We start from the raw sequence: 9,638 nt of genomic DNA, 5'->3' as shown, positions 1-9,638 counted from the left end.
TATGATGATCACTTACTGAGTAGCCAAACTCATCAAACTATGGTAAATATTTTTTCAGGATAACTGCGGATTCATTTTGAGTGCTAGTCAAGATCAACCTTGAAAGATATTGTTGTTATGCTAGTTTTTTTTTATCATTTTATACGACCTCGCCACTGTAAATTTATCATATCAATAGATGTATATATGTTTTGTCTGTCACTTCTCAATAATAACAGTATTGTAAATTTTTGGGGTATGACATGCGGTATTGCCCTTCTCTCTCTCTTCACATTCAGCGTTACCCTTCTCTCTTTCTCTTCATAGCCAGCACTGCCCTTCTCCCTCTCTTTATAGTCGGCATTACCCTTCTCTCTCTCTTCGCAACAGGTATTACCCCCTTGACACCCACGATGGAAGGCTCCCCCCCTTTTTCTGCCACATGCTGCTTCAATCCTATCAGACTCCTACCACCGTATGTTCTTCTGTGCCGGGGAAATCATGGTCCTTACATGGCTCCTCTCTCTCAAACCCTCGATGACCCTCTTTCTCAAACCCTCGCTAGCTCACTACACCTCTATCTCAATCTCTCTCCCACCTACCCCTCTCCACCCCTCTCTATACATCTCTCACTGCCCCTCTCTCTCGATCTTCCTCTATGCCCCTCTCACTCTCTAGAGATACAGCCTAAAACATAGAAAATTGCTAAAATTTCACAAATTTTCTATGCTCCATTGCTGCTGCAAAGATAATTGGGACAATCTTCGGTGGATTGAGGTTCATTCGCGGTTCAAGTAAGCTATGGTTTACTCTTTGCATTTTGATTTTGTTGGTTCCATTTTGGGTTTTGGGGGTTTTGGTTTTTCAGTCGTTGAATGTGTTACTGTGAATGGATACATAGCAACAAAACTATGGTCATAGAAATTTTGTACACATTAATATATTACAATATCAATGAACTGCAAGAATAAACTGAGAAGTTAAATGATAGGGTTCCTAACCAAAATCATGAAACATAGAAGTGAACATTTCCCACCTGCCTTGGCACAGCTGAACTGTCCACACCTGATAAAATTGTAGACAGTAGCACCAATTCCATTGACAAACAATCCAGGTCTCCCAAGCAAATGTGCAGCTACTATAAACTCAATTTTGATGAAATCGACTAAGGAAACCAAAACCATCTGAGATTCTGTAGTCACTAAGGAAACCAAAACCCTCCTTTTGCTTCTTCTCACTGTGAAAGAAATGACAATGGCTAAGTGACAAGCATAGCCTGTATTTATTGGTACCTTCTTGAGACCACACCAAGATTTAGTCATTTTGCATGAAGTTTATGGTTAACAAACCTTTGTGACTCCTCTGCAATTAGCATCCATCAAGTTCTTTTTGGGTCCTCTCTCTCCCAATCTCCCTCTATGCCCCTCTCTATCTCAAAAAATACAACCTAAAACACATAAATTTTTTAAAATTTCAAAAAACAATTGTGCTCCATTGCTGCTGCAAAGACGACTGGGGCAATCTTCAGTAGATTTGAAGTTCATCCAAGGTTCAGGTACGCTATCTTTGAATCTTTTCCCCATTATTGTTGTAGTTTGATTTCTAAAGTCAATTTCTTTATGTTTGTAGGATATCTTTGAATCTATTGTAGTGCTTTCTTTTAATCTTTTTTTTTTTAGGATACTATGTTAGTGCGTTATTTTGATTTTTACAGGTGATATCAATCTTTGTTTTGGGTTTTGGGGGTTTTGGTTAGCTCAGTGCTTATCACAAGCTTTGCTCTGAGATTTGTTCTCAATATGATAAAACAAGTTTTCTATTTTATTTGGGGACGTATTGGTTGCAATTTCTTCTCTTCCTTTAGTGACATATGTTTTACCTTCCTTCCCCCACCCACTTCCTAGGAGTTAAGCAGTCTCCTGGTTATATCAGGTTTCTTTTTCTAACTTATAGAAAATTTAACAAGATAAAGATCCTACTTCTGTAATTTGTATTGTTGTCTCATTCTCATCATACTATTTTTCATAAAAATCTCAACGGATATTTGTGGGTAAGTTTGTTTTTCTTCCTAGTTTCTCATGTAACGTACTGCACATTTAGGCATTCATACTCATCATAAGTTTATCTCACCCAATCATACTTAGTAGAGATTACTTGGCTTTAAAGTTTCCAATTGACTTCCATATCCTAAAGGTTTTTGGTACCTTTAACTTGCATTGCTTATAAACTGATTATGATTTTTTTTGTTTTGTTCTACTTTGTGAGGAAATATTCATTTTGTCATCAGCTAGTTAATAACAACTTACAATTTTTTGGAAACTTTGCATTTAACCTACACGTACCATGCCAAGGTGTTTTCTGCCATTCATACGATTCTTTTATGTGTTTCTCGAGTTATACTCACCAAAATTTGGTAATTTCCATATATGCTGCCCTTTGAAGTGGAGATTATGAGTTTGCTGCTTGGATAGCAATTATATCTACGATAGATCTACCATAGGCAATTTAAAAATGCAAAAAACTAACTTTCATTTATGATCTTTCAAAGTGAAGCAGTATTTCTAGGTTATGAAGATCATGTGTATACTTGTTACTGATCGCATGCATAAGAGGGTGGGATAGAGAATTAGACTGGAATAATGTATATCTAATATGAACACATGCACCAGTTTTTTACTGTGTCCACACATCATAAGTTACATTGTAACATCATAATTTTACATTGTAAAGTGTTGAGAGCTTTATGCATGAATTTAACTGTCCACACATCATAAGTTACATTGTAACATCATAATTTTACATTGTAAAGTGTTGAGAGCTTTATGCATGAATTTAACTGTTTGTGTTCCATATGGTTGTGATGAAGTTCAACATAGTATTTTTCTTTTTAGAATGTTAACGCCGAAGTTCTTCATAGTTCTCTTGTAACTTCTATGTAGAATGAATCTCAATAACCAATTCCCACCATTATTTTGTAAACGCGTACCACAATGTGGTCGAATGAACGTCCTTATCGCAAAAACACGAGATAACTACAATAGGCCTTTCTACAAATGCTTCAACTGGAACGTATATGACATTCATTCATGAAAATAATGTAAAAGCACATTATTGTTCAATTGTAGGCACAAACCTAAAACCCTTTATATGTTTGTGTTAACCACTAAAGGAAGTGGGATGTGGCCATCTAGTGTGGTGTGACGAGATCCTAGGCCAAGATAGGAATTTAGAAGGTTCGTGTCACAGAGGCCAGATGTTTATGTCCCTGATGGAGTACATCCTGCTCTATATGAAGAAGAAAAGCCCAAAGTTGTTGCTATGGTCCCTTAGAAAGTAGTCGTTGTAAAATTTATTATTATAAGCGCAGTTGTTCTCATAATGTTGATGTTCGCCATTCTTTTTCTTTTGAAAAGAATGGGTATTTGTATCATTACAAATGTAGTTCAGTTTTCATATATCTCTTTCATGTCTCTTTCATGTTTAGTGATGTATGGTAATATGGTTAGTAGGTTAAAAAATATCAGTACAATTGTAGTTATTATAAATCAAATACGTATTTTCTCTGTCCTAATTGAGAGGTTGAAGAATAACAGCCCTGATTCCAAAATTTGGTCCATCCATCCAACAATAGAGATCAAATGCGGTATACCAACTTAAGAAACGTCTAAAAGAGACATACACGACAACTCCCATAATCAAGTATCATTGCACGTTGCAACATCCATTATTTCCTAACTACATACATTGATACTTTATAGAAGAAATCTTAGAATGGGTGCTGATGTTTCGTAATAAGTTGTTTTCCTTCCTTTAAAATGGTCCAATACGAATGCCATATGTAGAAGCCATGCAATGCACTCCCCAAGCATAAGGAGCATTTGTAGGACAACTCAAGTATCATTGCACGAATGTGAATGGCATTTGAATGGACAAAAATTTTATTGAGAAAAAGCACTCTTGCAACTCAGCACTTGCAAAGTAAACGTGAGGTGCACATATGACCATTGCACAAATTTGATTGTTATACGAAAGAGCATCAATTTTATAGACAAGATACATTGAAATACTGAAATTACAGTCACAGTGAATGGAAACATTTGCAATATCTTCATTTCTTTCCTTCCTAGGTGCCCATGATGCCGACATATCCAGAAACGTGTACCCCACACAATGAACATATATTCTATAATGTTCTTTTCTAAAGTGCATACAACAAAAAAAAGGTAAAATAGACATCTAGAGTCCACAACAGCAATTTGAAAAAGCCAAAATAGACATCTTGAGTCCGCAACACCAAATTGAAAAAGCCAAAATAGACATCTCGAGTCCGCAACACCAAATTGAAAAAGCCAAAATAGACATCTTGAGTCTGCAACAGTAAATTGAGAAAGTCAAAATATACATCTTGAATTCGCAGCAACAAATTTCTCCCTAGTGTTCCCTGAGATGGTTGAGAACCATCTGCTCTTGTTGTATGCATCAACGAAGATCACTTTGTTGTTTTCCACCAATTTTAGATCACTTTGTTGCACCCAACCTAACTCACAAAACGACATTGTATTTCAATAATCATATTCATGTTCTATAAATTTTGCAATCAATAACAAGCAATAACGTCATACAATGATGGACATGGTTGTTGGCAGTTATACTCATACAACCAATGAGTGTTTCTTCAAATAAAAGTTTTCAAATGAAATTTTTAATTTTTTTTTTTTTTTTTTTTGAAATGTGAGTCTTACAGTTTAACCACTTGTGACCCTTTCGGTGGATGCTATATGAGCGTGTCGGATCCTTGCTGGGATATTCAGGACTAGGAATCATCGAGTGTTTCCTTTATCTTCTAACTTCGGCTCTTGTATTTCAATTCAAATGAGAGTTCTTTAGAGTTTTCGAGCAAAACATAGCCTTGAAATTACATGATAATACCCTTGGATGTTTTGAAGCTCTTTGGATTTCTGATTTCGTTCATCTACCATTCACTTTTCGAAGTCCAGATGATCGAAGTCCTTAACAATGTTCCATCAAGCTATGCTCATTGATTTTCTTTTGACACCATTCAGACTCAGGAAGAAGGAAGAGAAGATGTTTAGAGAGAAAAGACTTTGGAGATTAGAAAGAAAGGAGAGAACTTCTTCTTTTCCATACCCTTGGGGTCCCTTTCGGGTGTTCAGCCCAGTATCTTTTTTTCCAATGCTTGGGATTCCTTTCAAATTTTAAGCCTAACGGATTTCTTTTTTAGTTGTTTCTTCATTGCCCCGGGGGTTCAACCCGGTTACCTTTTATTCAACTCTAGGGATTATTTTTGGATTTTCAGCCCAGCGGATTTTTATTATTATTATTTTTGAAGAAGAAAAGGATGACAAAGGAAGAGGAGGAGGATGAAGAAGAAGAGCCAATGGTGTTGTTTTTTTTTTTTTTTGCTATTTAGCTTTAAGACTACGTAAGAATTTGATCATCTTTCCCTTATCCCGGTGGTAGGGAGGTTCTAATATTAGTCGTCCTCTAATTTCCCTTGCCTCAGGTTGGCATCCAATATTTCTTTGACAATGGTCGTCGAGTTCACCTTGAATTTATCCTTTGAATTGCCCCACTTGAACCTTGATTTTAGGACTAAGAATCACTCTTAGCTTCATATTCCTTCGATCTTTTGCTTGGATAGACAATGTCATTAGGTCATCCCTGTTAATGGGATAATTTTTGTTACTCATTAGGTGTTAATGCCTTTTAAAGTTTGAGACGTGAATGCTCCATTTGGTTATTTGAGTGATCATCCAACTCCTTTTCGATCATCTTTTTCATTGAAGATTTTGTGCTACTTTTCAGGAGTTAACTCCGTAGTAGGCCCCTTCTCAGTGCTTAATCTCGGGTGAGACTCTCACACAAGAATAGTGACTGAGTTAACATTGGATGACCTTATGACACATTAGGAGTTAACAAACAAGGGCTCAATCTCATTAACTGCCACTGTTGTGCCCTCTTCATGAGATGAGATTACCCCTATTAAGTAGTTTTATGGGGTTGCCCCTGTAGGGATTCATGTTTTGTTAGGAACTTGTTCTTCATGAGATGAACTTTCTTGATATGGGGGTGTCCCGCTTATTGGAGTTGTGCTCCTGCCCCAATTAAGCTCTGGAAATCCCTCTTCTTTAGGAGATGACCCATTTCATTCTTCATCCCAAATAAGCAAATCATCCACAAAGTCTTGTGAAGGTGGCCCGAGTGACCCCCTTATAATTTCTAAAGGTTCAAGCTCTTTTTACTCTAGTGGAGGTGTCAAATCTTTTGAAATAGTCAAATATGGGCTCTTTGCTTCTCCATCATCTATAACTGGGTTCATCTCAAAGGGTGACTTGATTAAATCTTTTAAGCTTGGCTCATCATCTCATATAGGTGGGTTGGAGAGGAAGTGTCATATCCCAAGTTCACTAACATTCTTGGGGTGCGACAGACTATTCTTATACTAAATATATATATATATATATATATATATATATATATATATATATATATATATATATATATTTAAATTCTTACTTATATATGGCACCAAAATAGATTTTTCCATTTCTGTTAATATATGCGAAGTCTACACACAACAAATATTATACATGAAGGCTAGGTATATACATTTCTTGATATAATAAAAATTACAAAGGTGCATTCAATCAAAACTTACAACGGAAAGTCAATTATGACTACAAATTTCTTCAAAGATGGTGCTGCTGGATTCGATCTTATGAAACTGCAATTACCCTGAAAAGAATTTACTATAGTTTGATGAATTTGGCTACGCAGTAAGTGACTACCATAACCCCTAAAAATTCATGATTGAAAAATGTAATATTTTCTAAAAGAATACATATTGAAATAATATGAGGAAAAGCATACATGAAGAAACAGTTTCAGATTCAAGAACACATAATTTAACATATTCCAAAAGATTGAATGTATATTGAAACATTATGAAAAAATTGCATACGTAAATCCTTGCACAACAAAGTACCCTACTGGCATCCCAAGTAGGTCACCTATATACCCCACTAGCATCTTGATAGGTCCACTTAATCCATACCGACATCTCGGATAGGTCCACTTAATTCCTACAGGTCCACTCATATCTCACCAACGTACCGGATGAGTCTACTTAATCCCTACTCGCATATCGGATAGATCAACTAATACCTCACCGGCGAACCGAATGAGTCCACTTAATCCCTACCGGCGTCACAGATAGATCCACTTGTATACTTAAAGTATCTCTGAAACTCTTTAAATAACAGAAAGCAACAATATCGTATATTCAAAATACCGTTGAAAACATTAGCATGAATTCACATGAAGCAATCTATATCAATCACTTTTCTTGACATTTCCATAAATAAGCAATCAATCATATAGGCAGCAATTCTGAGAGACTTTCTTGAAATCTAAACCAGATAAAAAGTCTATTGACAATAAAAGAAATCTTGTGGAAATCCAGAATTAAATACTGAATTTTCATTTAACTATCTCAAATCCGGAAATATTATAATTTTTTAAATAATCATGTTACAGAAACACGTAAAACTTATTGTCTCTAAGATTTACAGATGAAAATATAACAATTTAATTAAACACAAAATACAAATTTTAAATAACTATTTTACATGAAAACAAAGCCATTTGCACTCAACACTTACAATATCTAAAATTTCATACTAATAGATAGAAATAATACCGATAGACAGAAATATCAATTTTTAAATAACTGTTTTACAGGAAAATGAGATCACTTATGCATAAACTTACAGTGTCTAAAATTCATGATAATAGATAGAAATAATCATTTTATTAAAAGCAGACTATATTTTTCAGGGAAATGAAGTCACTTACACATAAAACTTGGGTGAAGATTCCGGTTTCTCGCCTCTGATCGGATATAGTTAAAGTGAGTTCAAATTATTTCCTTTCAAAACAACCACAACCAAAGTGGGTTCAAATTATTTCCTTTCGAAACAACCACGCATGGAGTTGTGATCCTCTGAGTGTTTATTTTTAGAGAGAGAGAGACTACATGCTAAAAGCGAGGGAGAAACCTCACGTTGTTTGGTACGTTATCTAATATGCTATATAGAAAATGAGAAGGAGATGTCTCTTTTTAAACAAACGATGGGGTAACACCTCATGGACACCTCATGCTACATATGCATAAGCACCTAATGGACACATCATGGTAGATATGGGTATGGACACCTCATAGTACATGTCTCAAATACACATGAAATATGAAGATGTTAGCATACACATCATAGCTGTGTCAAGGAGTTAACACCACGAAGAACAACCTGCCACGTCAAAGCAAACAACGCCCTGTAAAAGCAAGAGTTTTAAGATGGTGGAGCTAAGGTCCACCCAAATGCATAGTAGTCTACCACATAATAAGGCAAGGAACAGTCCATGGTGGAGCTAAGGTCCACCCAATTGCATAGTAGTCTACCACATAATAAGGCAAGGAACAGTCCGACTTAATACGTCAACTCAAAGGAGTGGTCCTCTTGGACCATGCTATAAACATAGTCCACTATGAAAATGGTCCAAAAATATGAACCTTCTTCTAAACTGATGGTCCCATGGTGTATTATTAACACCATGGACTGTCACAAAAATTTTATTTCTTCATATAGATATTTTGTTTTTATTATTATTGTTTATCACTTTATTATTATTATTATTATTACTATCATTATTATTATTATTATTATTATTTTTTTTTTTTTTTTTTTTTTTTTTTTTTTTTTATCAGTTTCAAAACTTTAGGGTCGTTACAGGAAGTCTAGTGAAGGTGGCCCAAGTGGGGCCTCTTAAGAGTTCTAAAAGATCTGCTTCCTTTGGTTTTTGAGGAAATAAGTTTCTTTAAGAGTAATACTTCCAGAACCAAGGGATTCTTCACCATCATGAACTTGGATACAATTAGCTTTGAAGCCATGGTTGAGCTTATGCTCGATTCCATTTTGCTTTTGAGTTTGATTCATTGTCACACATGTATTAATCATTTGTTGTGTTAACTTAGAAGTGCAGGTTGAGGGATCTTATGCCCTAGTTTGATTCTCGATGATAGGGACTTCTTGTGCCATTTTCAGGACTACATCTTGGAGTGAAATTCTATATGTGATGACCCTTTCTCTCACCTTTTTTTGGGTTAGGGGCTTGGAGCTAAGGTTATCCTCATTACTTTAATCTTGAGGATCCTTAGTCGCTAACTCTTGGGTGAGCTTATGCTCGTTTTGTTCTTCTTCTACTGGACTTTTCAGTTGAATTCTTCTTTTGGTCCAAGGCCATTGTGGATGTTTTTTGGGTTTGAGTGCAGTTTGTCATTCTTCTAAGTTAATCAGGTTGACATCAGAATTGTTTGTCGAGACATCTAGAGTTTCCATTTTTTCTCTGCCATCAGTCTCTTTCTTTTTGACAATTATCGTGTTGTTATCAATGAGGTCATGAACTCTATGTTTGAAAGCTCGGCATTCTTCAATTTGTGATTCTTCTAAGTTAATCAGGTTGACATCATAATTGTTTATCGATACATCTAGAGTTTCCATTTTTCCTGTGCCATCAGCCTCTTTCTTTCTAACACTTATCGTGTCATTATCAATGAGGTCCTGAACTTTGTGCTTGAAAGC

At 35.5% G+C, this 9,638-nt stretch overlaps 1 long non-coding RNA gene across 1 annotated transcript; it reads right to left on the bottom strand.

The window, feature by feature from the left end:
- Window positions 1-362: 362 nt before the first annotated feature.
- Window positions 363-6,929, bottom strand: LOC148779808 (uncharacterized). Its single transcript, XR_016044595.1, has 2 exons — window positions 6,659-6,929; window positions 363-4,516 (listed from the first exon to the last, which is right to left on the bottom strand). It is a non-coding gene; the product is annotated as an uncharacterized LOC148779808 (long non-coding RNA).
- Window positions 6,930-9,638: the final 2,709 nt, after the last annotated feature.

This window comes from Amborella trichopoda, chromosome 11, assembly GCF_054954075.1.
Source record: "Amborella trichopoda isolate Santa Cruz 75 chromosome 11, AtrichopodaSantaCruz75HAP2 v2.0, whole genome shotgun sequence".
NCBI lineage: Eukaryota > Viridiplantae > Streptophyta > Magnoliopsida > Amborellales > Amborellaceae > Amborella > Amborella trichopoda.
This window is presented reverse-complemented; position numbering and strand designations above follow the sequence as displayed.